General features: G+C 40.8%; 1 pseudogene; it reads right to left on the reverse strand.

Moving 5' to 3' along the window:
* Positions 1-2358: 2358 nt before the first annotated feature.
* LOC124864885 lies at positions 2359-4624 on the reverse strand (annotated as a pseudogene).
* Positions 4625-7816: the final 3192 nt, after the last annotated feature.

The following is a 7816-nucleotide window of genomic DNA, read 5'->3' on the forward strand; positions in this document are numbered from 1 at the left end:
GAATGAACTCCTCTTTATAGTGAACTAAACTGAGAGTAAAATGGATGCAAACATGAATAAAGAAGTCCCTTACTAGGGCATCACATAAAAACACAGGGCACAGAAAGAAAGGAAAGAACAACAGCAGACTTCCTCAGATCAAATCAATGTTAGTAGCTTAGTAAGGAGTGAAGCAGCAGCAGTACTTGCAACCAGCAGCGTTTGTGTGTGTGTTGCAGCCGTATGTGCATATGCAGTGTGAGGAGAGCGCTGGGGGGAGACCACCTACACTCCCACCTGCTCTGCCTTTTTAGAGGGGCCTCTTCAATCACAAGGCCGGGGTCGTTATGGATGTGAGCCTCTTGCCGCCAGGCATTGTTCGGCTATTTCTGTCCTCTCGCTTTACAGTAAAACGCAGAGCAAAGCCCCATTAGGACCAGGACCTGTGCTTCAAAACACAACAAACATCAGACTCTTCCCTTCTTCTCTTGCGAAAAAAAACCCTGTGCTGTGAACACGGCTTCACTAACGAGTAAGTGCCTCTCGTTCGCAGCAACAGAAGATGACAGGATTGTAAATCTGATAAAAAATCCCTATAACAAACTTTTCTTTGTTTTGGACATAGATGTGATAATAAATGACTCTGTTCTCAGGCTGACACTGTGATGAGGAATGACAAAGCAGTGAACTGTTTGACAGGCACTGTGAAGATGACTAAGTCCAGGCTTTCAGAGTCAGAAATGAAAGGAGGGAAGATGGAGCTTTTCTTGACATGAGGATAATCTATTGAAAACTTCAAATGCTGTAGATGTTTGGTTGTTGTTGTTGTTGTTGTTCATTCAAAGCGGTGGGTGTGTGCAGCCAGTTCTCTGGAGCTTTTAATGTCCCTTAGGTTTGTCTGTGTAGCAACCACTGAGCGGCAACCACAAAACATCTCATGTGGCATCTTCTTTCTTTAATCTGCAAAAACACAGGAGAAGATACATAGTTGAGCAAGTACTTTTTGATACGTTAAAACCACGGAATACAATGTATTTTACTGAGATTTTATGCGATAAAAAGCAGCAATTGTGAAGAAAAAGAAAGTGATACATGGTTTTGATTGTGCACTCCAAAAATATGGCCTACATTGAAAAGTGGCAAAGGGAATTGTTGAAAGAAAGTCATAAGAAGTTCTGTTTGCAGTTTGGTTCAAGACATGTAGGGGGCATTAATATTGAGCAATTTTTGGCCTAATTGCGAAACACGATTTATGTTAGAAAACAATACAGCAAATCCTTTTGAATACACCATCCCCATGAAGAAACATGGTGGTGGGAGCATGATGCTATGGGATTGCTTTTTTTCTGCAGTGACAGGGAAACTGTTTAGAGTTGGTGGGTAGATGGATGGAACTACTGTTAAGTCCACAATTATCCATACCCCTTGGCAGATTTAGGTTTAGAGTATTCTTCTAATTTTATCAACACAACTGGTGATAATATTAACATTTTGGAGAGGCTCAGCCATCGTACTAGTTTTAATCTGGAGGGACCAGAAGATTAGGGTGATGACAAGGCCTTCCAACCTCAAACACTTTGAGCTCATAAATAATCAAAATATGAGTAGAAACATGAAAAAAAGCTATATAACAACATGCTATGTTTTACTATAAGTAAAAACAGATGATTTATTTTATTTATACTCCTTTTACATTGTTTTACAAAGTTTTGAGAGATACCTTACTTATATCCTTTCAGAAAAAAACTTAAACTTGTAAGAAAATCTATATGTACGAATAACTTTGGGCTTATCTGTAAATACAGGGCAATCCTGGAAGAAAATCTATTAGAAGCTACAAAAGACTTGAGACCAGATGAATAACGACCCTAGACATACAGACAGAGATACAATGGAATAGTTTGGATCAAAGCATATCATATATTAATATGGCCAAATCAAATTCTAGACCTAAATCCAATAGAGAATCTGTACTAAGACCTGTAAATTTGCTTTTCACAGACACTTTCCATCCAATGTGACATGATTGATTGATGTATCAAAGAAGAAGATATAAATGTGCAGAGCTGATACCCCCAAATCAATTGTAGTTGCTTATTCATTGAAAGGTTGTTCTAAAGTAACCATCTATTTGGTGTCAGTCTGCCATATAAAATCCCAACGAAGTACATTGAAATATGTGGTTGTAAGACAACAAATGGGAAGACAATTATTTATTTTTTTATTCAATAAAAAGCACTTTATTTTCAAAAGTTTAGACTTTCAGCTTCATGAAAATTACATTTTTTATATATACTTCTCTCCATCCCTGGAAAAGGATCACAGCTAATTCCAGAGTATCTGAGAAACTGTGTGTGATCCTTCATCCCTTCCTCCTCTCTACTGGTTTCCTCCAGCTGAAGCTGGACCAGATTGGTCCAGATCCACAGGCAACACGTTTATGTTACTGTCAGGTGGAGGAGGTGAAAGACTTGGTGTTGGGTTTCTTGGTTTTTTCTGCCAAACCTCTCCATTGTTGTCCAGCGGTTGTCTCAGGCAGGCTGCCTCTGTGCTCGAGGCCATATTCTCTGCCAGCTGCATTTGCCGATGAGATTCTGCCTTCACCAGCTCCTGGGCCTTCTGGACCCATCCATTAATGTAGTGATGCTCCTCTTGCTCCTTTGGTTCCTCGTCATTATCCCAATCCCAAATATGTGCATAGCCTGTAGTTGAGCGATGTGCTCATCCAGAGTTGGATCGATCCGTCTGTGTCTGGAGTACAGAGCCTGCAGCTGAAGCTGGGTGGTTGAAGACCCGGGGTCCTCCAGGGTAAAGGGTCCTTTCAGTTCCTCTCTGCTGAAGTACCTGAACGGGTCCTTTGTGTCTCCAGTGTTCTGACTGATCAAGGAGCCTTTGAAAACCTGCTGTCTGTAGACCTTGTCCTCCACCGTTCCACAGGTTATCAGCCTGTAGATCACTACATTTTCTTTCTGGCCAATGCGGTATGCTCTGTCAACAGCCTGTGCGTCTGAGGCTGAGTTTCAGCTTGGATCAAAGAGGACCACTCTATTGGCTGCTGTTAGGGCGATGCCCAATCCTCCAATCTAAGTGATGAAGAGTAAGATTGAGTAACATTTGTCAGTGTTAAAGATGGAGATAATTTTTTTTGTGGTTTTGGGATTTGCTTGATCCTTCCATCCACTTTTAGGACTTTGAACCGTCTGTTACCAAGGATCCGTTTGAGGATGTCGAGGATCATCCTGTAGCAAGCAAAGACCAACATACGGTGGCCTTGCTCTCTGAGCCGCTCCAGAAGAGCCAACAGAAAGACGAGTTTTCCAGACTCAGATATTGAAGTTTCATCTGAATGGTTTGCAAACTTATGTGCATAAGCCTCACCATCTTCAATGTCAGGATTAGCAGAGTAGTCTTGGATGGACGCACAACTTCTTTAGGCTGTCTGATTCAGTAAAGGGTGATCTGGTGGCCATTAGCATCTCCCTGATGTGGTCCAAACTGAGGAACGTCCTGTAAAGGTCCTCCTGAACGGCACTCAGGTAAGTCCAGACAATCCGTTGATTCTTCCGTGTCAGACTGGGCATGACTGCCCAAGAGATTGGCTGATTTTGAGAATCTTGATAGTCTTCATCTGCCCTTCTGTTTTTGTTCTACGGATGAAGTAGGGTTTGATTAGGGTCATGAGGTTCTCAGACATCTTGGAACCAAGAGCTTTTTCTCCAGGAGTAGCATCCTTCTCCCTGGCGAGGATAATGGGGTTCTCATACTCTGCTTTGAAAGTCTTGACTGTTCCCAGGAGATTTCCAATACAGGCAAAGTCAAAGAGTGTCCACATCTTCTTCCTGTAAGGAGAATCATTTTCTTGGAGGTAATGGTGTAGGCACTTTTGGCTGTTTTGGTGGAAGAGTCTTTAATCTTACGTGCTTCATCCAGGATCATGTAGTCCCAACAGAACTCCTTTCCCCGATAAGAGGCCAGCTGCTGGAAGTTGCTTATCAGCATGTTGTAAGTGGTGATGATCACACCTCCTATGCTCTGAACCTTCTCCAAATTCCTCGTCCTCTGTGATTTACTGGCGCAATGAAACTCCTTCACCCTCATACCAGTCCATTTGCTGAACTCATTGATCCAGTTTGTGATGAGGGATGCTGGTATGACCAGCAGTGTGTGTCTAATGAGCTTGTTGTCATACATGCCAGAGAGGAAAGCTATAATCTAGATGGTCTTCTCGAGCCCCATGTTGTCAGCCAGAAGTCTTCCTTTTCGACCATCCCTGCAGAAGCCATACAGAAAGGAAACTCCATCTCTCTGATAGTCATACAGCTTGTCATGCAGTTCTTTAAACTGCAGTAAGCCGCTGTTGTTCACATTGTACAGCTACTGATCATCTTCATCCTCCAAGTCATTGCCAGACATTACTTCTATTTTCTTGATCTTACACTGTAGTTCAGGAGTTTGGTGAATTGTACACCTGGTTCAAAGCTTGTTGAAAGTGTCCTTGTTTGGAAACAGCTTCACCTTCTGAAATCAACCTGCTGTACTCTTCCATGTTCTCTTGTGCATCCATGGACAGAGATTTTTCCAGCCTGTCGGAAACTTCCAACACATCCCTGTAATCTACCTGGGCCTCCATGTTGATGTTTTCAAATGGGAAGACATTTAAATGTTATGAAAGAATCTACAAAGCACTGTAAATATCTCACTCTGCTTTTGCATGCTTTCCCTGGTCTTTGTATTTCTAGCCTATTGTGGCTTTTTAAATTCTGATAAAACCACTTTCTAATTTAACTTCTAATCTTTCAAAAGTGCTTTCACCACAAGTTGCATATCACCATATTACAGGGATATCCTCAGCTCTTTGGAAAGCTGCTCAGATACCTTTGCTGTTTGGCAAATAAGTAAACAACTTAGCCAGGCAAATAATTACACCATAATATCTGACCCTACAAGGCTCTTAATTTACCCCAGACAGAGTCTATTTTTGGTGCAAGGCTTCCTAAATGCAGCACTTAGTGTAAACTGCATTAAATGTGAGGTAATTAGAGTGCCAAGAGTAGACCACAAACTGCTAATTGTGTTGCCTGTGCTCGCCTCCACCTATCGCAACCTCCAGACTGCTCCTAATACCCACCTCCATACAGCATGGGGCATATGTCCGAGCACGGAGCTCAAAAACAGTAATTGTCAGTCAGGGATAGACACAAAAACAAGTCTGATAGCAGTCCAATGGTTGGCGTGTGTGCTCGGTCCTGACAAGGCGGTGCACCTGCCGAACCACATTTACACACGTGAGTAAGAGTGCGACTGAGTGAGAGTGTGTAAGTGGGTGAAATATGTGGGTGTTTGTAGGGGTGTTGGTGAATTTTCTTTCTTTTTCTATTTATTTATTTTTGTACAGCTACTGATTCACTGCAGGGCATCCATGTCCAGGCTTGTTTAAGACGTCCCAGGTCCCGTGCGGAATGGAAGCTCAGTTACAGGATCACGCAAAGGCTCCCTGAGGCTTAACAAGGGTTGCCGACGCAGACAAACTCAGGCAATCTGCGCTCTCTGAGGTCGACAGTAAAAGCTGCATGTGAGTTTGCCCCCAGAAACTGCTGGTGCTGCAGCTTTTCTCTGAACCGTCCCCAACCTGTGATGAACTCAGTGAATTTTTATCTCTGTTGCACAGCATGGATTAGACAGAAACTAACAAATTAGACATGTTTTCTGATGGATTATTTTACTTTATGGGGTCTGAGGGTGTCTATGTGAGCTAATCTCCTTTTCATCAGACAGTGTCCAGCGTACCTAGATTTCATTGACAAATAAGATGCCATTCCAGTCAATATTCACTTCTGACCTTTTCATCATTCACAACATAGACCACCCCCACCCCACCATACTCATTTTAGCTGCATAAATCTAATGTTAAGGTCACAGTTTTCAACTAAACGTTGACCATCAATTAACAAAGTGCAACTTTAAAAGATTACAACAGCTTTTACTGTTTCATAGTAGAAAAAATCAGTAGGGATGAGTCTTAGGGTCAGAAAATCTTACGATATTTTGTGATATTTATTGCCATATGTAGTGCAATAACTATAAAAGCGATGATACGTATTTAAATGTTTGTTGCAGTATATTCACTGTATGTCACTGTAGAAGCACCAGAAACACAGATACTAAACATAACTAACATGCACTACAGAAAATGATGCAGTAATAATATCTTCTAACAACATTTTGTAACAAATTGACGTTTATTGATGCTCTTGTGGAACCAACAGTGGGAAACAATAGTAAAAGTAACAGTCCTAACCATATTGTTAGTGAATGGGGTTTGCAACCATCGACAGTTTTATTGTTCTCAAGTTAAATCACAATCCTTGACCATGACTAATAAAAATTTACTATTATTATAAATGACCCAATAAATGCCCATCTCTTTCTATTAGCTCAGAACAATTAATGTCCCCATAATGCATGTCCAAACTTGGGGATCATTATTAGCCAAAAGGTGACCAAAGTGCATTACACCAAAATAAAACCAAAAAAAAAAGAAGAATTGTAAAAAGCAAAAGTAAAAGTAGTAGAAGTATAAATATCTAAAATAAAAACATGGAAGGACATGAAAGAAATGTAACCAGCACATAGAAAGTGTGTACAACTGTCAGACCATCACAGTTCCAGTAAGTATTGAAAGCCAACTTGAATGAATAAGTTTTAAGTTCTGGCTTAAAAAGTATCGGATCTGCAAAGGTGCAGACGTTTGTTATTTCAGCTCATTCCACATCCTGGGAGCAGCATCTATAAAAAAAATGTGCAATCACCGCATTGTTTGTACCTTGACTTTCGTACTTCTAAGGTGTGTTGATCTGAAGAACCCACTCAGTGCCCTTGCACGTTCACAAAAAGTGAGAATTTTTGAGAAACAAAATGGGGCATTAAAAACAAACATTCAAATATTAAACTGAACTGTAAAATTAACTGGATGCCAATGAAAGCTAAAATTGTCTGAATACATCGATTAAAAAATACCTGCAGCATTTAGCTAAAAGACAGCAGGGGAGGTTCGGCACACACCGATTCAAAGTGCATTTTAAAATCAGATCTAGAATTGATGCACGAATAGCTCATCCCAGGTTACATTGACTAAGCAAACACTTTGGCCAAGAGAGGAAGCTGGAAACAGCTTGCCCTGATAGCAGAATCAATCTGTCAAATTTCAAGATCCTGTTAGAAGCTTAAAATGACTTAATAAATGTAGCGTCCTGTCATATATTCAGCCAAATATGACCCAAATGTGAAGGCCAGAGAAGAGATTGCAAGTATTGAAATTTTGCTGCTGTATTGTCACCAGGTTGTAAATAGAACTTCAAAATGCAAAACAAATAAACAAAATAGAAAAAACAAAGAAAATAAAGGAGGCAACTTTTTCAAAATGACATTCAAACAGGCCGTTCTTCACAAATAAATGGAAATTTCAGAGTCTGGACTTATTTATCTTGTGTTTGACTATGGCTCCTGCCCCCTGCCTAACCCCCCCAAAAAGGGAATCCCTGGTCTTACTTTAGCGCAGCTAGGACGACTCAGTGTCTGGATCTAAAACATTTCCTCTGTTTTTATTTGGTTTCAGACAAGGAGGGACACCAGGAAGCCGAGCAGACACAACGGATGAGACTCAACATAGACTAGAAACAAACGCTGACAGGCAAATGTGGAAAGCTGAGTTTTTCAGAGCAAACATGGTTATTCCCACACAGACATTTATGATAAAATGAGAGCAGCTGTTTTCCAGTATGCTGGTATTTAAAAAAACAAAACAAAGCAATAAAAGACGTTGCCTGCTTGGGTTGAT

The sequence above is a fragment of the Girardinichthys multiradiatus genome, chromosome Y (assembly GCF_021462225.1).
Source record: "Girardinichthys multiradiatus isolate DD_20200921_A chromosome Y, DD_fGirMul_XY1, whole genome shotgun sequence".
Classification (NCBI taxonomy): Eukaryota; Metazoa; Chordata; class Actinopteri; order Cyprinodontiformes; family Goodeidae; genus Girardinichthys; species Girardinichthys multiradiatus.